The 22,231-nt window shown below is 39.0% G+C and overlaps 1 pseudogene; it reads right to left on the bottom strand.

The window, feature by feature from the left end:
- Positions 1-22,231, bottom strand: part of LOC127641003 (low-density lipoprotein receptor-related protein 1B-like) — a 303,445-nt pseudogene that overhangs the window by 161,681 nt on the left and 119,533 nt on the right.

Genomic DNA, 22,231 nt, shown 5'->3' with positions numbered 1-22,231 from the left:
TCTGTAATTGTGTTGTCATCTGAGATGGATCTAATATCAATCATTCAACAAAAAGCCAATGCTTGAATTTGATATCAGCGACAGAATCCAAGCTTTTTGTTTATGTCATAAAGGGAGTGACCTAATCTACCCTAAACTACCCTGTACTTCCCGTCCATCTCTCTAAAAGCATCTCTTTTTCACAAGGACTCTTCTTGCAAAAACAGTGTCAAGAAATATTGACAGAACTCTCTCCCTTAAAAGGAAGAGTGCAGGCGTCCCTCTTACCGGGCATCGGTCCACACTATTCTCCTCTCCATGTGGTCGAGAGTGAGTCCGTTAGGCCAGGCGCCCGTGCCCATGTCCTTGAAAACCACATGCCGTCGGTCCCCGCTCATAGAAGCACCTTCAATGCGGGGAAATGCGGCGTCCCAGTCAGTCCAGAAGAGAGCACTAAAGACAACAAACTTTCTCAGCTCAGGCACATAAAGATGCTTCCAATGCAACTAGTAAGCATTTAAATGAGGTTTAAAATGAAGGCTGCTTGCATACCACATCCAAATTAAAAACCATTACTGCAATTACAAAATTGTTAAGAATGCATAATGGCCCAATTCTACTGTAATATACCTTCTGGAAATCATTATAAGCTCCTTTATGGGTGATTACACAGGTTCATTACTATCCACAAACCACCTTAAAGAGCTATTAATCACTGGACTCATTCATTAAAACTATAAAGTGATTGAAAATTGGTCTCGTTTGCTGTTTATATTTCTCAAAATTACAACTGGAAGAACACACCCCTGGCCTGGGTCCACTGCTATCGCCCGAGGGTGTTCCATACCGCCAGCGATGAGGGTGGCTCGTAAGTCGCCGTTAAGCTTGGCCACTTCGATCTGGTCCAGGTTACTGTCAATCCAATAGAGATTTCCAGCAATCCAATCTACAGCTAGCCCCTCAGGAGTTGCTAATCCATGTTGGACAACCACCTCAATGCCTGAAACGCCTACAGAGATAACAACCAACCATGATACAAATACAATTTGGTCTTTCTTTGTAATTTGAGCAAGAATGCTTTTTGAGATCAGGTAAGTGGTCTGAAAATAATTTTTACATGGCTCGTTGTGCTACATAACACAGCCGTTTCCTGGTGAACTGAACACTAGAGGTCATGCAACAACAGTGACTTTCATACAAATCGCGAGCAAAAGGTCAGATTATAAGTTCATAAACACTTTTCACTACAACACTTTTACTACAGCGCATGACTTGTAAGGTGATACTGAACATTTTAACATTTCAATTACATAAACAACTACATTTACAAGCTTGTTCAAGCCTGATCAAATTGCAAAGATGCTCAACTGATAGAGTGATGCACTTACGATGCAATGGACTGGAGTACGAGTCCTGAAGAGCAAGCGAGTCAACACGTGAGTCAAAAATGCAAATACAGCATCATAAAATGACCTGGGCTGAGTTTCCCGAAACCTTCTTAACGCTACGTCGTTCTTAAGTTACACCTTAAGCTGTACCTTATCGTTAATACGTGTTTCCCGAAACGTTCTTAGTTAAGTATACCTTCTGTAAGTCATACGTTCGGAAGGTTGGTCTGGAGCACTCTTAGCTATACCTTATCACTGTTGGCAGTTCATTCCGCTAGTGGGCACCACTGCAAAAAGCTTCTTTACATCTTAGTCTATACGAATATTATTTTAAATTGAATACACCCAGTGTTCAATTAGGCTAATTCAAGTGTTTTCATGCAAATAATAAAATTGTCATCACACTGATTGTTGTTAGCTTTTTAATTATATTATCCAAAGGTACATCAGCTGGCAAACCATTAGAAAGTAAAGGCTTATTCGTCTATTTAAAGAGAATGACTGTGGTGGGGAATTTGGTCAAACTATTGCAGCGATACAGCGAATAGTTGTGCTAAATCAAAGACGGCGCCGTTCGTGAAAACTACCATGTCAGAAGATACAATTCAAAAGAAATTTCGCCTGCCACGACAGCAAATTCAGCAGCTTTTAGATCTTATTAGTCCGGATGTGTCAAGACAAACTCGACGGAACCACCCCCTCAGCCCCGAAATTCAGCTGCTTGCGGCTCTCCGTTTTTATGCAGTGGGGAGTTTTCTGGAGGTGGTTGGGGATGGATATGGACTGAGTAGCCTAAGACCTCGGTGTGGCGGTGCGTTCGTTCAGTCACAAACATCCTGCTCCGTCATGCCACAGATTATATCCGCATGCCTTCCGCCAGGCACGAAGTGATGGAGGCGCATCAAAGCTTCCATGCCATTGCCGGTATACCACAAATAATAGGGCTTGTCGACGTGACACTTATCCCCATAGCCAACCCATCAGCACTCAACCAGGCCTTCATCTGTCGTAAGGGCTTCGCGGCCATCAATGTCCAGGTGGTGGTGGACCACAGGGGATGTTTGCAGACGTGGTGGCAAAGTGGCCTGGTAGCGCATACCGACAGCTTTGTATGGGCCAATTCAGTAGTGGGTTAGACGCATGACACGTTTGAGCACGAGGTTGTGCGTTCACGCGACTCTTTCCGAAATTATATAAAATATCCAGGGTTTAATTTAGTTTGCAATTTGTAATTTTTTTTTTATAATATCCCATGAGTCCAAATAAATGCAATTTCCACTATTTCTGAAGTGCTTCTTTTAAAAAGAACACCGCTTTCTCACATAACGCAGTGAAGCAGCCCCAGCACGAGAGAATAATTGATTCTCGAGCCATCGATATCAACAAATTCAGCACCATCGACACGGACAGCACCGGTAACGTCGCGACGTAAGAAGGTATATCTTAAGCGGCTTCCTAAGGCATGGTTCGAGGAACACACCTAGAAATGGTATACCTTCAGTTAAGTTATACCTTAAGAGTCTTCGTAGCGCGCTAAGAGACAACGTTATCGGGAAACTCAGGCCTGGTTGTTTCAGCAATTGCATTGTTCTTCTCACATTTCCTTTTTTGACAGTATCACTCAGGTTTCAATTTAAGGTTTAGGGGAGAGAGGTTGGTATGTAGATTTAAAAATCAATAATTAAAATCTCTATCCATTTGTTCTGCTGTCATCTAAGTGTTAATTACTCACACATTTTAATTTTTTTTTTTTTAAGATCGGCACACTAATGTTGTTATTTGGGTGGAAAAAAAAAACATGTAAGAAACACCTAGCATCATGCTAGAGAAACACTGACATAATAAAACATGGTATATTCCAATACAGGGTACAGTATAGCAGCATATTATTTCAGACCAATATGCAATTTTTGTTTTGTTTTACATATTCCCATAATGCTAGAGACTAAATTGTTCAAAACATTATATTAGTTGGTCAAAAACAATTAGAAGTATTGCAAGCAATACCTCCAGTCTCTGACAGCTTCCCGCGGTAGATTTTGTCTTCTACGACATCGGTCCAGTACAGCAAGCTCTGACTAAAATGGAAATCCAAGGCAATGGTGTTTCTGAGTCCAGGTACCAACAGGCTGTAGTCGCCCCTTTGCAGGTTAATACGGCGAATTTCATGCCTGATGGAAAAAATTATGAACGCCTCAAAAGGATCTAGAAAATCAACAAAAAAGGCAAGACATAATTGTTAAAATGAAAAAAGAAAAAAACAGTGCAACTTGTACAGTGCTTTGAAATTCATCAATAAGTTTGCAGTTTGCAGGGGGGGGGGACAAAAAAGTGTGACAATAGTAACAGTCAGCATCAGCTACATTAAGTACTGCAGTGCACCTCCTCCTCATGGACTGCACCTGATTTACCAGTTCTTGCTGTGAGATGTTACCCCACTCTTCTACCAAGGCGCTTGCAAGTTCCCAGACATTTCTGGTGGGAATGGCCCTATCCCTCACCCTCTGATCCAACAGGTCCCAGATGTGCTCAACAGGAATGAGATCCGGGCTCTTCGCTGACCATGGCAGAACACTGACATTCCTGTCTTGCAGCAAATCATGCAAAGAACGAGCAGTATGGCTGGTGGCATTGTCATGCTGGAGGGTCATGTCAGGATGAGCCAGCAGGACGGGAACCACATGAGGGAGGATGATGTCTCCCCTGTAACGCACAGCGCTGAGATTGCCTGCAATGACAACAACCTCAGTTCAATGATGCTGTGACAAACCCCTCCAAATCGATCCCGCTCCAGAGTACAGGCCTCGGTGTAATACTCATTCCTTCAATGATAAACACACGACCGACCATCACCCCTGGTGAGACAAAACGGCGACTCGTCAGTGAAGAGCACTTTTTCCAGTCCTATCTGGTCCACCGAAGGTGGGTTTGTGCCCATAGGCGACGTTGTTGCCGGTGATGTCTGGTAAGGACCTGCCATACAAAAGGCCTACAAGCCTTCAGTCCAGCCTCTCTCAGCCTATTGTGGACAGTCTGAGCACTGATGGAGGGATTGTGCATTCCTGGTGTAACTCGGGCAGTAGTTGTTTCCATCCTTTACCTATCCCGTAGGTGTGATATTCAGGTGTCGTTACATGTGGTCTTCCACTGCAAGGCCGATCAGCTTCCTGTCTCCCTGTAGCGCTGTCTTAGGCGTCTCACAGTATGGAGATTGCAATTTATTGCACTGGCCACATCTGCAGTCCTCATGCCTCCATGCAGCATTCCTAATGAACGTTCACGCAGATGAGCAGGGATCCAGGGCATCTTTCTTTTGGTGTTTTTCAGAGTCAGAGGAAAGGTCTCTTAGTGTCCTAAGTTTTTATAACTGTGACCTTAATTGACTTACGTATGTAAGCTGTTAGTGTCTTAATGACCGTTCCACAGGTGCATGTTCGTTAATTGTTTATGGTTCATTGAACAAGAATGGAAAGCATTGTTTAAACACTTAACTACAATAAAGATCTGTAAAGTTATTTGGATTTTTACAAAATTATCTTTCAAAAACAGTGTCCTGAAAAAGGGACATTTCTTATATATATATATATATATATATATAGATTGTTTATTTTTTTTTAATCATGACTTCTACAGAATAATAATTCCTCAAAATGATCTACAAAATTGACAAAGAAAGAATGGCAAGACATTAGTCGTCAGGCGAAAAAGAAAACGCATATCCCAAACAGTTTTACTACAGGGCTTTGAAATGAATCACTAAGTTTGTTTAAAATGTACTTGTTGGTCCTATGAAATTATGAAACTTGTTCACGTAGAATTAATTTGTGCAGAATTTGAATGTCTGATGAAATGATGAACCTAATAACATAAAGAAACGTAAGATGTTATCGGTCATGTAAAAAAGAAAACAACTTGTACAGGGCTTTGAAATGCATCAATACGTTTAAGTTTAATGTGGACTAAAGTTTATCTTATGAAATTACAAAATGAACTGAATGGAGTAAAAACTTGAAAAGCAATACTCCATATACTTCTTTACAAGTATGAAGCTGGAGAGGAATGATGGATTATGGTATAAATTATAGCTGTCCATTTGAGTTCACAAAAACTAAAAGCATTTTGACAGCTCTCAGTGGAGAGGTTCAACTCTGGGCCGAGTGTAAAAAATTGTTTTCTTTTTTATTAAAACATGTTACTTAAAGCTCTTTCCACATATCTTCCTCTCAACTCTCATAAAGTGCACAAGAGTTAGAGCATTTACATCTTTCTTGACAGAAATCCACCTTATGCTTGTTGGATGTATTTGTGAAGTCAAAAAAATAAAATGAAACACATACATATTAAACGTGCATTTTACACCTTTAAAATCAAAGCCTACTCCACATTAAATATGCCATCCTCTGTCTGAGGGGAACACTGAACCAAGAAAACATTTGCAGGTGAAGGACAGAAAATAGTTTTTTAATGCATGGCACATACGTCAGGTAGGCTAAAATGTGAATAATTCAAAAATGTTGTGCCAAAAGTAAAACAAAATTATATTGCTAAACGTTTCTCAAGTAATATGTGTGCAAAAGTGGTAGTTCAAGAACTCTTGTTAATTATGAGTCCCAAAATGATTTACTTGTCATTTAGCAGACGTTTATCCATGTTATTTACCACACAGTAATTTTAGGGTCATTCAGTTCCCCTAAATTTGAGGTTAATTGCCTTGCTCAAAGCCATAATGGTGAGAAGACTGGACTGTAATCTTGTAACTCTGCAGTTTTTATGTCAACCCTATTTGGGATTGGACATCTAACCTTCAAGTCAACATGAAATGGCATTTGCTACCCATTTTACTTCCGTAATAAGACATATTTCTGAATGAAACAGGATTTTCAACCAAACAATTATGTAAGAAGGGACGTCATTTTATCCATTTGGTTTTGACTAGCTCATAAAGTGGGTGCTCCATACTAGAATTCATGTTAGCCAGCATTAAATAACTGTGTAATCTATTGTCAAGATTGTATAAAAGTAGTATTACCTACAACAGTGGCCTAAAACAATGTCTAAATACTGGACCTAGTTGGCTATTAGTTAACATTACCTAATAGTCAGCACGGAAAATCACACTTTTTTTGACGAAAATAAATACAGTTTTGATGAAAACTATAAAGTCTGCACTGCTGAATTATACACGTTACATCTAGCGATTGTCTGTGTTTCTGTATTTCTTCTGTTTCGTGTCTTGTTGTTATCCTAGGTTACTTCCTGTACTTAATTGATGGGGATGCCGGCGCGCGAGGCGTGTCCCAGCTGATGGCATAAAGAGAGCTTGGGTGTGGCGAGAGGAGGCGGGAGAGACCGGCTTTGTTCGGTGTTTGAATTGTTGTTTGTATGCAAGTGTAAACTTTTGGAGTTAACAAATAAATCCTTAGACATTTGTTTGCCGAACTTTCTCCTGCCTTTCTTTGTTACTATCTGAGAGCCAGTAGTAACAAAGTGGGGGCTCGTCCAAAAACAATTTTGCCTATAATCTATTGTAATCGGAGGCTGATGGAACGCTCGCTCGCGTGTCTTCGTTATTAAGTCTGGCGTTGTTGTTTTTTTTTTGGGCGATTGCAAGTCATGTAAACAGAGGAAAAAGCTGTGCGGTCGGACAGTGGCTAAACCTAAACATTATTGTGTCTTGTGTGTGTCTAGGACTACTATTAATGTCTTGTTGGAGGTAATCAGAGGCTACACAGGAATGTTGGACATGCGGGTAAGTTCAGCGATATGTATTTAATCAATTAGCCATGACCTTTCTAGGGTCTGCATTGTTTGAAGGATGGCGTCACTGGTAAAAACCTTTGTAGAGGAACCCTCGAAGGGTTTGTTAAATGCATTGACAAAAGAACAGTTAATAGAACTTGCTGATCATTATAACATAGAGCTTACAAGTAAGCGATATAAAAAAGAGATCAAAAAGATAGTGAATGAAGCCTTGTGCGCTAAAGGTTTGCTGATAGCGTCTCCCGATGCATCTGAAGATGATGATAATGATAGTTTCTCCGACTTCAGGTCCTGCTGAGAACTTAACCTTTGCTGAACAAAAAGAATTGTTGCTCTTACAATTAGAAAATCGTAAGTTAGAACATCAAATGCATATGGACAGGTTGCGTCTAAACGAACAAAATGAACGTGCGAAACGAGCACTAGAGCAGCAAAAGCTTGAACTTGAAGCTGAACTTTGGATCTAATAAAACAAGGGAGAATGTCTGGTTTAGGGGATTCGAAGTTCGATATCTCCACTAGTTTACGGCTTCTTCCCTCGTTTAATGAGAATGATGTGGACACTTTTTTTCTGTTGTTTGAAAGGGTGGCAGATGCACAGGGTTGGTCTGATGTACATCGCGCTCTTATGCTGCAGTGCACTCTTACGGGGAAAGCACAGAGAGCATTTTCCGCTCTCAGTGTGGATAATCTGGGCGCTTCAACATTTTGATGTATATGTAGCTGGTGCTTTTTCTTTGGTTGTCTTTTGTGACCATAATCCGTTAACGTTCTTGCACTCACTTCAGAATCCAAATCAGCGCCTAATGAGATGGGCTTTTTTTCTGCAACCATACCATTTGGATATTCGTCACATTAAAGGCACAGATAATGTGATTGCAGATGCCTTATCTCGTGCCCCCGCTTCTTAATGTTTTGCTGTTGTTACCCTATGTCTTCTTTCCTGTCTCTTCTGTCATTCCAGGGCCCGGATTACAGAAGTTGGACAGTTGTAAGTTGCGTTTGAATAAAGGGGTTACAAATTTGTATAGAGTATAGTGTGTTTTTGTATATAGCTTTTGGATGTGTTGCATATTTTTCTGCACTAAATTTTCACTCTTAACACCAGGGTACTAAGTTTCCTGTAGTGTTATTCACATTATGGGGATGGTGTAGCGATGCCTCCAAGACCCGTTTTTTAAGGGGGGGGTGTTACATCCAGCGATTGTCTGTGTTTCTGTATTTCTTCTGTTTCGTGTCTTGTTGTTATCCTAGGTTACTTCCTGTGCTTAATTGATGGGGATGCCGGCGCGTGTCCCAGCTGATGGCATAAAGAGGGCTTGGGTGTGGCGAGAGGAAGCGGGAGAGACCGGCTTGTTCGGTGTTTGAATTGTTGTTTGTATGCAAGTGTAAACTTTTGGAGTTAACAAATAAATCCTTAGACATTTGTTTGCCGAACTTTCTCCTGCCTTTCTTTGTTACTATCTGAGAGCAAGTAGTAACAACACAATACAACCATTAACAAGTATTAAGGAAGAAAATGGGCCAATTTTTATTTCATGTTAACCATTGGCCAATCACCACTACTGTATTTGTGATAGCAACGTTGCAAACATGCTACATTGTGTTACCTGTGCTGTGGCAGCTGTCTCCATCAGGTCCCAGACTCCAGCCTGGGTAACAGGAGCATTTTACATTGCTCTTATGTTGTTCACACACTTGACTGCAGCGCAGGTGTTTAGTACAGTAATCCAGCACCTCACAGGTATGGCCGTCTGATCCGAGCTGGTACCCAGCTGGACAGGAACACACAACACCTTTACCCGGCACCACCGAGCACTCGTGACTGCAACCGCCTTTCCTTACAGAACACTCATCTAGGAGGAGAAAATGGGAGGAGTTATATACTCTATATGACAGAAAACCCTGCTGAAAAAAAAAATAGCCTAAACAAACCTTAGCTGAACCACCATCGGTTTAGGTTTAGGTTGGTTTTAGAGGGGTTTAAGGCACTTGTCAGCTGGTCAGGCTGGGAGACCTGCTAAACCAGCTTTAACCATCTAAGACAAGCAAACCACCTTATGCTGGTCCATTTGTGATGGTTTTAGGCACTTGTCAGCAAGTAGACCAAATGGCCAATCAGCTAGACACAATCTTATCTAGCTTAGGAGACCAGTTTTAACCAGTGAAAAATATCAAACCACCATAGTTTTGACAAATTGGTCTGTTTTGATGGTTTTAGATGGGTTTTGGCCACTTGCCAGCTGGTCAGACTGGGATACCTGCTGGTTGACTAACTTAGCCAGCTAGACACCATCTTAGCTGGACTAAATACCAGTTAAACCAGTTAAAACCAGCTATGACTAGCAAACCACATTAGTTTGGCCTATTTTGATGACTTTAGAGGGGTTTGGGGCACTTGTAAGCTGGTAAGGCAGGGAGACCAGCTGGCCAACTAGCCAGACACAAACTTAGCCATGTTAGGAGACAAGTTTACACCAGCAAGAAAAAAGACCGGCAACCCACTTTAAGCTGGTTGGTTGTAATAGTTTTTGAAGGGTTTTCATAACTTTTGAGAGCAGCTTGGTAACTTGTGAGACCAGAGGACACCAGTTTTACCAGCAAGCCACAAGTTACCAGCTTGACCAGGCCGGGAGACCAGCTAAATCAGCTAAGACCAGTAAACCACCTAAGTCTGTTTAGGGTGTTTCTTTCAGCAGCCATGCCATTATATCACTATCAAGATAAAAACAGCTTTGACCAGCCGAAGATGGTTTTGCAGCCAGGCCAAGCTGATGTTCTCAGCTGGTTAAACTGGTCGGCCAGCTAGTTTCCCAGCCTGACCAACTGACAAATGCCTCATAAACTTCTAAAACCTTCAAAACAGACAAGCCTGGCAAGCCTAAGGTGGTTTGCTGGTCTTAACTGGTCTCCCATCCTAGCCAAGCTGGTGAATAGCTGGGTTAGCTGGTCGACCAGATGGTCTCTGACCAGCTGACAAGTGCCCAAAACCCCTGATAAACCAACAAAACAGAACAGCCTAACCAGCCTAAGGTTTCTTTCAGCAGGGAAGGAAAGAAGCCATGCCGTTACACTACTTCTGAATGAAAATAGCTGGGTCAGAACAGTGAGACTGTGTGAAGCTGGTGATCAGTGCAGACTGAAAGAATTCTTCAGTAACCAAAAGGCTGAACAGCAGGGAGCCACCAGGGCTCGTAGAAGCCTGGAGGAGCCAAATAGGAAACAGAGATCGAAAGAGAGAATGAACAAACAAGGGAGGGTTTGGTTCTCCCCTATTTGGTCCTGAAGGCTAAGTATGAGAGGTACTCATCAGACATACTGTATGTTTCTTGGTCCATTAGTGCTCATTTGAGAGCAAGTGGAATCAGTGGTGGAAAAACACAATGAATATATAGCACTCTGGAAGACAAAACACACATAGGGGTATTTTTATAATGTACAGTATTTGTGTGTGTTTATGTGACTTTGCGTTATTCTTCCAATGAAAGCCCAGATGCACTGAACTCTAAGCATTTTTCCACATTTATCACTACTTTTATGTAGTTTATGGCAAAGGTCCAAAAGCTAACAAAATAACTTTTGTGTCCCACAGAAGAAAAAGTCAAACAGGTTTGAAAAAAAGATGAGGGTGAGCAATTGATAACAGAATTACATTTTGGGATGAACTCTAGCTTTGAGATCAGAGCTGAAAATGTGTTATATGTGATAAACATGGTATGGACTAACTAGAGGGTGACTTGATTTACTTATAATCCAGCTATGGAGGCCAGGAAGGCATTCAGGGTAACACCACCTAGAACAGGAAGCATAATCAAGGTTTAAATGAAGGGTCTAGTGCACTGATGGAGGATAATTTATCCATAAACCTCAAGGCAGTTATAGCAGAGGAGTTCAGTGAAGGGAATAAAGACATGATATACACTCAAATGAAAAACAGTTAAGAACATGATGGTAGTAAGATGAGGAGAACAGAAATGGATCATGGAAAATAATGATAAAAAAGAAGTGCATGAAATGACAAATAAAAGTCCATTACTTCAGGCTAAGGTAGAATTTGGCATTAGTAATATAGAGGATTCTGAAAAAAGACGTTGTGAGATTCATAGTTGCTGCAAAAGAGTGAAGTAACAAGTACAAAAAATAATAATAATAAAAACATTATAGGGGGTAGTACTTGCTTGTTTTGATTATCTTTTTGTGATATTTTGTGAATTGTAGTTTTTGTCCTTTTTGGAGCATGCCAGTACAAATCATCCACCATTTACTTTTACTATATGGACAACAAATGCTCTGAAATTCTGTCTGAATCTCTTTTCATAAGAGTAAATTATGAATATTTTTCATTTTCTTTTTGAGAAAATCAATCAAATTCTAATTCACAAATAATAGCATCCAAAGTAGATGTAAGATATTGTCACTGTCTTATGAAAGGCGTATCTCCAAAAAAAAATTCAATGGCATGGAAAAATGATTTGTCTCATAAACAATCTTATCAAATGAATCGACAATAACATAATTAGTCACCTTTAGCACTATAAATAGAATTATATCATTACACATCTGTTAACTGTTTGATATTTTAATTGGACTTACATGGATTTTGTTAGCAAAAGTGGAAATACACGGTTTTCTTATCATGGGTTCCAAAGGTGTGTTCAGTTACAGACTCTAGTCCAACTTTTCGTATTCCATGAACACACTGGTATTACAATTATGACATTAATAATTAATTTTGTCAGTGTTAACAAAATGTCAGTGAAAAACTAAAATTAAAAGGTTCAAAATGCCTGTGTGACTTATTATGGCAATACAACTATAAACTTCATTCAACATTTCTGCTTTAATTCAATATTACTATACTATAAGTAAAATGGGCCTGAAATCCAATCAATAATGTATTACGTATGACAATGTTTAGCAGAAAGTAAATATACATACATTTACATAAAATTCATAAATCATTTTCTCAATTGCACTTCTATATTTAATTCATTGTAAGGCAAGTATCCATTTCGGCTTACTTTTGCTTGCAAGATTTTATTTTGGGGTATGCACAAAAACTTTATTTAGAAACCATTCGGTATTTTACATTTTCTTTAGTATGTGTAGAATTCATGTAACTAATGGCTAAAGAATTTCTAAAGGACTAGAGGCCGTTCAGACCAACACAGTGCAAGGAACCCAGAAAGCACATGTACATTTCCGAGATATCTTTTTTAGATCTTTTTATCTGGAAAGCATATAAATCTACTAAACATCTTAAAAATATCAGATTTACAATCAAATGTCTCACAGACATTTGCTGAATGTCTTATCGATATCCGAGACATAATTATTGAGATACATCTTATAGACGGATTGCATATGAGCAAACAACGTAAAATAGACGTCTTCCAGATGTCTGGAAGTCTGGATGCTGTATGTGTGCTATCAGGGAATAGAGTATAACAGGTGTCTCGAGTCATGTTTTTAACAGATGATGTTCTTTTTAACTTGACAAAAACATGTAATGAGTAAGAAACTACTGCAAATTATTCAGTGAGATGGCAGTTCGAACTAATCGGAAATAAGGGACAAACGTGAAGATCTCTGATATATTCAGTCAAAAATGTTTGTCAAATAATTTGAAGCTTTCACTGCATATTTTTTATAAAAGGGACTTAACTGGACTCTGGGTTAAGTCCGAGTCTAGACTTGTCCAAGTTTGAGTCAAGGCCGAGTAAAATTGCTCACAAGTCCATGACAAGACCAAGATCATTAAAATAGTCTGGCCTCAAGTACAACACTGATTCTTGTTAAACAGAGAGATTAAAGATCTTTTCAGTGGTCATTTCTATGCACAATTCAAACAGTAGAAAAAGGTCATTCAGTCCATTCCATCAATGGTAAAAAAATCTAAATTGCTAAAAGTGGAGATATGCGTTTTTCATCGGACAGCAACAATATTCTGAGTTCCCCAAAGCCAAGAGCTCTTGGTGGCCTGATGGGCTTCATGTCACAGGGCAGCATGTTCATTCACACATCCAGAGTACAAGGCAAATGCAAGGCTTCTTCTTTAGCCTACAGAAAAATAGCCTCAGGGCACAACCTTCCAAAGCCCAGGGAGATCAGCACAGAGCTGTTCAGCTCTACTCAGAGCTGTAAGTAAGTGAATACAGACAGGTAGAAAAAAATAGCAAATCCTTTTATGAGGTTCTGACTATAGTCCCAAGCAATGTTAATGCTGAGCTGAATAAGCTGGTGCAGGCAGGTGAACTCTGCTGCCTTATACAGCACAGAGTGTGATAACATTTTATAAGGCTTTCTTGCCTGTAATAGGGAAGGACCAGGTGGGTAAGTTCAGTGACAATCTGGTTCTCTTGAGCTGCAGGAAGGCGCAACTCGGTGTACAAAAAATTAATTGAAGACCCATTTCTCTATTAAGTCCTCTCCAACATTCTCTCTACAAATCTGGGAAAGTGATTTAGAGGGTCATTCATCAAGATTAGAACAATGATGTGTGGGCCAAGCTTGTTATAGACAATATTTAACCAATCTCAGGAAATGATTGGATGTTTCTATACTTTTGACATTCATATTCACGTTTGAACAGGGTAAGTGCATTTATCCCTGCCAAAGGCTAGCTAGAATTCTGGTTCAGCCCAAAATTATTTTCAAGGTATGTTCAAGATACTGTAATTTACCAGGACATTGAAAGTGTGATTAACATTAATGGGGTTTTGATTGCCCCCTTTAAAATGAATAGGGGCATTAGACAGGAATGCGATGTTAAATGCCCATTTCTGGTCTGTCGAACCCGTTCTTGCAAGGATTTGGGCTACAGTTTAAGGCTTTTCAATTTTCTGCACTATTGTTTTATTAAAGTGCCAGAAATATATAGTGATTCTAAAACCCATCATAGACGTAACTTGTTAACGAAAAACAGCTTTTTAAAATGAGCTCTTTAGTTTGGTTTGGAACAAGTGGTTTCTTTGTCAGGTTGAAAGAGTCAATATATTTGCAGTAAAACTCAAACTGTCTTTCTTCTCTCTGACAGCCCACTCAGAAATCTGGTGATATTTCAGCTAAATATCAAACAACAAAGGAGTATGGGAGAGTTGTTTTGGATGTTTTTATTGAATTTTGTTTACACAAGCATCGTTCTTATATTCAATATGTAATTTGCGAAATTGACGTCCTTTGAGCATTCATGAGAGAGAAGCTAGTTCACAACTGCTCACTTTCACTAGCGAACTTGCGTTGATTAGATTTTAAAACAAATAATACATGACATATCTGTGGCATAAACTACTTTAATGATACGATTAGGTATTTTTTTAAGTTTTAAAGTGAGGCAATATCCACTGCTATTGTATTGAAAAGATAATTGACTATCTTCATCAAAACATCACCTTTTGTGTCCCGAATAAAAAAAGAGAGTAATACAGGAGTAAATTATGACAGAATAAAAGTTTTTGCAAAGAACTATTCCATTAATATGAGGTCATACAATGATTCTCTTCTCTTCTCTTACATGGATCTTTAGAGGCTAGTTTGCAACCCTGTATCAGCGTACTACCAAGAATATATCAGTCCAGATTGAGATGTGTGTGTGTGTGTGTGTGTGTGTGTGTGTGTGTGTTTATGGAGGAGGAGCCGGCAAATGTACTTGGCTCTAAGATGATGCTCAAGCGCTACCACAGCTCACCTAAGGGAAGATGTGTCTCTTTGAGGTTCTCCTAAATGAACCTTAATCCACACTCACACACATCACACACCCTCGCAAAAATCCCCCAATCCCTCAAGACCTAGACAGAGCAACCCCGCTCATGTTCACACACACACACACACACACTTGTCACTTCACAAAAAGGAAGAATTCCATTTCCTTCACATCAAATACAGTCAAATACAGGATAGGGCTGGATTACATTTTTAATCAATCGGGAATATCAAATTTTGTTTAATCAAATTTATACTGTACATTTGTAATATAGAATACATACAGTTGAAGTCAGAAGTTTACATACACTTAGGTTGAAGTCATTAAAAAAATGTTTTAATCACTTGAAGACCAACCTTCAAACTCAGTGCCTCTTTGCTCGACATCATGGGAAAATCAAAAGAAATCAGCCAAGACCTCAGAAAAATATTGTGGACCTCCACAAGTCTGGTTCATCCTTGGGAGCAATTTCCAAACACCTGAAAGTACCATGTTCATCTGTACAAACAATAGTATGCAAGTATAAACACCATGGGAACGCCATGAGACAAACTTTGTCTCCTAGAAATGAATGTAATTTGGTGAGAAAGGTGCAAATCAATCTTAGAACAACAGCAAATGACCTTGTGAAGATGCTGAGAGAACAGATAGACAAGTATTTATATCCACAGTAAAAACGAGTCCTATATCGACATAACCTGAAAGGCTGCTCAGCAAGGAAGAAGCCACTGTTCCAAAACCACCATAAAAAAGCCAGACTACAGTTTGTAAGTGCACATGGGGACAAAGATCATACTTTTTGGAGAAATGTCCTCTGGTTTTATGAAACAAAAATGTAACTGTTTGGCCATAATGACCATCGTTATGTTTGGAGGAAAAAGAGTGAGGCTTGCAAGCTGAAGAACACCATCCCAACCGTGAAGCATGTGGGTGGCAGCATCATGTTGTGGGGTTGCTTTGCTGCAGGAGGGACTGCTGCACTCCACAAAATAGATGGCATCATGAGGAAGGAAAATTATGTGGCTACATTATAGCAACATCTCAAGACATAAGCCAGGAAGTTAAAGCTTGGTCTCAAATGGGTCTTCCAAATGGACAATAATGCTAACCTGTTGATACGCACCACCTTATTGAGCACAAACCATGAAAATGACATACCTGAACTTAAATGGTTGTATTTACTGGACCCTTTGGAGTATTGGCACAGTTGTAGTATCTTTTGAAAGAAGACACATTGGGCTTTATTTCCCAAGCTTTGGAATTAATATATGTTGTTATGTTTTAAAGTTAGAGAAGCTGAAGTTTATATATTTTTTTTTTTTCATTTTCATTTCATTTTGTGCTGAACATGTTTTTATAATCTAAAACAAAACAATAATAAAAGTGCCAAGACAACCCAGAAATACAATGTTCTCAAACCCACAAGTCTAAAGAAATTTGAATTTTAAATTTGAAGATGATCTAACATAAAATGAGGTTCCTGCAAGCTTTTTTTCTCTGTAAAATCGCTGGAAGCATACAGAGTCAAATTAAGGCTCCGCCTCTCAATGTCAACACAAACTCTGACTGCACTGCTTGGCTATTATTAATAAAACTACTCCGCATTTTTAAAAATAGACTTTGAAGACAGGCTCATTTTGTTTACGAGACTCTACTATATAAGATAATATACAGTTTTACAACATGAACACTGCTCAGATTGCATAGTTTGTTGAAGAACGATGACGAAAGGTAATTCTTTCAGGTGAGATCTCATGTAAACAATGGAGAATATATCAATATTTCTCAGATTTATCACTTTTATGGACAAAAAGTGCTATTGGATGCTTTTCAATGGAGGCTTGTCATGGAAAATTGACCCAAGTGTGGCGAACTGGAGATCGCGTTTTCATAGCAAAGGTATGAAGTCCCGTTTTGATATTGCATGTTTTCATTTGTACTCCTGGCACAAATAACTAAATTGCTGTTTCTGGAGCATTGCTATCGTGAAACAGAGATCGATATCAATGTAGACCTTTGAAAAGATGTATAATTTGTTAACATTAATTACATTTATAGATGTTTAATTATATTTTAAATGCAAGCAGAGTGACATCACCACCGCATGCTGGGTGTCACGTTCACTGTTGTCTTTTGTTTTTGTACTGTTATTTTGAAGTTTAGTTTAGTTCCTGTTTCCTGTTTGGTTTTTGTAGTCCTCTGTAGTTTCATTGGTGTTCCCCTGATTGGTTAGCTTTCCCTGATTGTTTACCTCCAGGTGTCCCTCATTCCCTTGTTTGTTCCCTCCTGTATTTAAACCTGGTTCTTTGTTCAGTCTTTGTCGATCGTTGTATGTGATGTTCCATGTTTCCAATGTTTTATGCCTGCTCTTGTTCCCATGTTTGATCGTTCGTGGATGTTTCGTGTTCGTGTGTTAAATAAATTTTCCCATCGTGGACCTTTAATTTGTTCCAGTGTTTTGTGTTCCTCCTATTATTATTTAATAAAACCGCGTTTGGATCCACACCTCTCGTCTGTCTTGTCCTGCTTCCACACCAGTCGTGACACTGGGGAATTGCGTATCAACAGGCTAAGCATACCTCCAAAGTTGTGGGATAATGGCTTAAGGACAACAAAGTCAAGATATTGAAGTGGCCATGACAAAGCCCTGACCTCAATCCGATAGAAAATTTGTGTGTAGAACTGAAAAAGCACATGCAAGTAAGGAGGCCTACAAACCTTATTACGTTACACCAGTTCTATCTGGAGGAATGGGCCAAAATTCCAGCAACTTATTGTGAGAAGCTTGTGGAAGGCTACCCAAAATATTTGACCCAATTTAACTACCAAATACTAACAAAGTGTATGTAAACTTCTGACCCACTGGGAATGTGATGAAAGAAATAAAAGCTGAAGTAAATAATTCTCTCTACTATTATTCTGACATTTCACATTTTAAAAATGTATTTGGATAAGGTGTATGTAACCTTCTGACTTCAACTGTATGTAAATCCAAATTACTGTGCTTCTAGATCAATATGCTTTTTTGGTCTTGGAAAACCTTTCTATCAACAACCTAAAGCCAACCCCAATCCCATCCCCATCCCTTGCCTAATCCTAAAATCAGCGAAAAATTTTTGGTTAATAAGAATGTTCTTCATGACTAAACCCAGCCCTAAGTCTAATGCTATTTAGTTGATATTGTAGGAACCTAGAGGAACATTTTATTGCACACAGGGTTCTCTTTCATAGCTCATGAGAATTCATTCAAGATTGAATACTCACCACAGTAGGGTCCCTCATCAGAGTGGTCTGCACAGTCTCTCCAACCATTACAGATTCGTTCTGGAGGGAGGCAGACGGACGTTTCATTGGCGCAGGGAAACTTTGGAGGTTTACAGACGGACACCTCACAACCCTCCTCGTCTGACTGGTCCTTGCAGTCAATGTCCCCATCGCACACCCAGTCTTTACTGATGCATTTCCCTTCATTGCAGACAATTGCATGGAAATAGAAATGAGATGTAGCACATAATAAAAAAGGTTATTTTTGATCTGATGTTTTTATATATTTTTTTTTAAATCTTGATAAAGGATAATTTATATTGTTCATTGTTAGCTTATATACATTACCACTACTTACAACTAATGTTGAAGTAAACAATGTTTTATGTTAAAGGGGTCATGAAATGCTCCTTTTTTTATAGTTTTATTATCTTCCCTGATGTCCACTGATAATTAAGGTTTTAATGCACCAAAACAGTCATAATTTTGTAATACATAATAATTTTCCACCCTGTCTTTGGCCCTCTGTCTAAAATGCTTGGTTATGGCCTAAGCGCTCTTTAAAACTTCAATGTAAATTCCCACTGTTTTGATTGGCTAACAGCATGCAGCCATATTTGAAACTCAGTCAGGAGAGAATGAACACCCCACAATTTTATAAAACTACATTTCAGGGTTTACACATAACGTATCAAAGTGGTCAAAGATGTCCATCTAGCACATGTTTTCAAACACTAACAATTAAAAATAGCACAGATGGCAAAAGAACGCATATATGACATATTTGTGCTCAAAACAACAAGAGGCAGCAGCCAAATGAAACCGAATGGAGACTTCTCTTGTAACTTGACATTGCGTCTTTTAAAAGTGACGCGAGATATGTATCAAGCAGTCAAAGATGTCTGTCAGGTGCAAGAGTATATGCAAAAATAGTCCAGATGGGTCTCCTTTGGTGTTCAGGAATAGTGAGGCCACAGTAGGCCTTGTTTGTCCTTCTCTCTCTGAGTACGAACTGAGCACCAGTGGGCAGAGTCAAGGGTGCAATGGTTTTAAGTAGGTGTTAATGTTTTTTCGCTGTAGAGAAGGTCATGAAATAATGTACCCTTTGTGACATAGGGTAGTCTCATTTTTGCAGCTTTGTTTCAATAAATGCATTTATTGCATTGGAGATTACATTTTAAGTTGACCTCTTGTATGTCAAAATATTAAGGACAATTTGATTCCTCATGACATGACCCTTTTAAAAGGCAATGTTATTTGTATTTTTTGGTGAACTATCCCTTTAACATGGTAGACATTTTATTATTAGTTTCCTTAATTCATAATGCCTGTTTAGGACATGGTGTACAAGTAAAAACTTAGTAAAGCAGAGCAGAGACTCAACTAAGCAAAATCAGAATGAAAGTGAATTAAAAACCGATTAACATCTCAGCGAAGCAAAGCCTTTGTACAGGTTTAATGATCATGAACACACTATTTGGTCTTAGGAGGATTCAAAAAAGTAATTTATGGACTCAGTGCCCTGTTTCACCTTCTTAAAGAACTTGTCTAGAAAGCTAATGAGGGAATCACTAATGACTTGTCTCACAGATTCAAAAAAATAAGCCGAAACACCTTAGGTTACAGAGTATACTATTAAGAAGAAATTCATATTTCATATTTAATTTGAAAAAGAAAGCATTTTGGAAAGCATCAGGTATACTGAGATCAAATGAGAGACTGGGATTAGAAAATAAAAAATGAAGCGTGTCAGCCAAACTGTCATTCTAGTGTAAACGATGGTTAAGGTAGCATTCAATGTAAATTTTACATCTTAAATTTTACATATGCTAGTTTCCCTGTACATATTTGGGTCAAATAAGTCTTTATTAGCAGTAAAACAATATCTTCCTAACCAAGTATATAAACCAGTCTTTAGCTCTTAGTTCAAATACTCCACTTTACAGCACCTAACTTTCAAGATCTCACCGCTTTGCTTCACGAATTGATTCCACACACACGCATTTAGCCACAAACACACACAAAAACTCTCCAGTCTACCTCAACCCATCTCACCAGGGTAATAAACCATTCACTTTCTGCCTCAATCAGAACACACCATGTGGAATGTATTCAAGAGGTCTCATCTCTCAATATGATCCATTTAAAGCATTATAAATTCCGTTTAGAGTGAAGCAAAGCCATAATCACTGGTATTTTGGAACCAACTTTCCGCATCACAGACTCATTTTCATCGGAATAAAGATAATGCAATTTAATTTGAATTTGCGCTGACTCATCATGTCACCCCAGGCTAAAATCAATCGATTAATGATACTTATGGGTCATCAGACTCTTAGAGAATTTTCCAGAGGAATATTAGTGGGAAACCTGATAATATAATGTGATGAGGTGATTATGGAATGGATATTGCCATCTACCTGAGACCTTGCAGGTGAACTTCGCTTTGGGGTCACACATTCTCTTGGCCCCCTCACAGTCAAATTCGTCACTGCCATCCTCACAGTCTTTATCGCCATCACAGCGCCAGAGCTCAGGGACGCAGGTGCCGTCACCATGGCAATGGAATTCTTTCTCGCTGCAGTCGTTAACAGTGGAGAGCGCTGATGAAATGAAAGAGCTTGTTTACAAATGTTTTAGTGTATGTTTCTTCAACTCTTGAGTACCTTCATTTCTTGATTTCTATTAAACCTAACATATTCTGTGAAAATGATGACACACACAACTATGACGTCTTTTTGACCACTATGTCGCTAATAAAAATTAGTTCAGCTTCAAAAGCTAGTGTACTCTCATTACTGTACATCTAACCTACTGCCAACATACACCTGACATTTTAGTAAACATATTTAAGTAAGAGTTTTATTTCTAAAAAGTGCCCATAGTTGACAAACACCCTGTAACAAAACTTGTTTTGAGTGTAAACTTTAAAATTTTGAAGGGGGAAGACACCTGGTTGTGTGGCTGTTGACCTTTCTTGTCATTGTGTTTGTTTTTTGTGTGTCTCACACACACCTGTTCTCGAGCAGGTGGCATTCTCATCGCTGAGGTCACCACAGTCATTGTCTCCATCACACATCCAGTGCTCAGGAATACACTTCCCGCTGGAGCACTGAAACTGAGCCACCGAACAGGCGTGAATGCACCCCACCTCATCACTGCCATCCCCACAGTCATCCTCTAGAGAGGCAGAGAAAGGAGATATAGAAAAAATAAGAAGAAAGGAAGAAATAGAAAATAGTCAGGTGGGACAAAGAAAGAAAGAAAGGCAAGACAAATGTATTTATATAGCATATTTCATACACAATGGCAGTTCAAAGTGCTTTACATATACATTTTAAAGAAAATATAAGATACATAAACAAATTTAAACCAATTAAAACATGAAATAAGCTACCACTCCTGGAGTCACGAGGGCATGCTTAGTGACTCCAGCCAGGTAGAGTCACATTGGGTTAACCTCTTATAATGTGGTTCTCGCTCTCGGTGGTGCGCGTGGTGCATTGTGCTTGGATGCCACGGAGAATAGCGTGAAGCCTCCACACATGCTATGTCTCCGTGGTAACGCGCTCAACAAGCCACTTGATAAGATGCGTGGATTGATGGTCTCAGACACCGAGGCAACTGAGATTCATCCTACGCCACCTGTATTGAGGCGAGTCACTACACCAACACGAGGACATAGAGCGCATTGGGAATTGGGCATTCCAAATTGGGGAGAAAAGGGGAGAAAAAAGAAGAAAAAAAAACATGAAATAAGAATTAAAAGTAATAAAATACATTTGGAAAAAAATGTGATGATTAAAATTGATTAAAAAAAATAAAAGAATGTTAAATGGTTAACACCATCATTACTGTTGTTAACCTTCTTTGTTTAAACAGAAAATAACCAAAAATTGTTAACACACACTTTAATTTTTGTTAACCTTCCCTGACTAAACAGAAAATAACCAAAAATAAAAATAATAAAATAGAATGATTAAAATGAAAGACAGACGCAAAATGATTCAGTGAAATCAATCAGTGCAGCACAATGCTCAGTCAGAAAATGCACAGCTAAACACGTGTTTTCAGTCTGAATTTAAATGTGGCTACTGTTGGGGCACATCTAACCTCTTCTGGAAGCTGGTTCCTGCTC

Source organism: Xyrauchen texanus, chromosome 50, assembly GCF_025860055.1.
Source record: "Xyrauchen texanus isolate HMW12.3.18 chromosome 50, RBS_HiC_50CHRs, whole genome shotgun sequence".
Lineage (NCBI taxonomy): Eukaryota > Metazoa > Chordata > Actinopteri > Cypriniformes > Catostomidae > Xyrauchen > Xyrauchen texanus.
This window is presented reverse-complemented; position numbering and strand designations above follow the sequence as displayed.